We start from the raw sequence: 484 nt of genomic DNA, 5'->3' as shown, positions 1-484 counted from the left end.
TTTTTTGGGGGGGGGGGGGGGGCTAGGAGGGGCTAATTTGACAAAAAAAACTGGTTTTGTTTACAATCATGTTTTTATTAACATTAATATCAAACTTTGGTAATACGTTAAAAAATAATCAATTAATTTTTCTCCGTCCTTTAATCTAGTTACCAGTCTTTGAACTTTACTTTTAGACGGTACTCAATTAAATACCAAGTGGAAAATATTTGTCATAAGAAGTTGAAGATATGAGGTGTGTTTATGACCCAAGGGGTTGCAGCCCTTATTTTATATTTTGAAAAAACTATATTTTTTATGCTTTTTTTCTGCATAAAAACCGGGGTATGGGCTCAAAAAAATAAAGAAAAGCGTTTCCGTTAACTCCATCAAATATTTCAGTTGGGGTGTTTCAGGATTTTTCAAAGGGATAAAAACCACCCCTAAATTTTACCCCCGAAAATTGTTTTTTATCATATGTCAGATTCTAATTGATATTTTTTAA

Source organism: Cephus cinctus, unplaced genomic scaffold (genome assembly GCF_000341935.2).
Source record: "Cephus cinctus unplaced genomic scaffold, Ccin1 Ccin1_scaffold1387, whole genome shotgun sequence".
NCBI classification, from domain to species: domain Eukaryota; kingdom Metazoa; phylum Arthropoda; class Insecta; order Hymenoptera; family Cephidae; genus Cephus; species Cephus cinctus.
The sequence above is the reverse complement of the archived record's forward strand: the minus strand, read 5'-3'. Positions refer to the sequence as shown.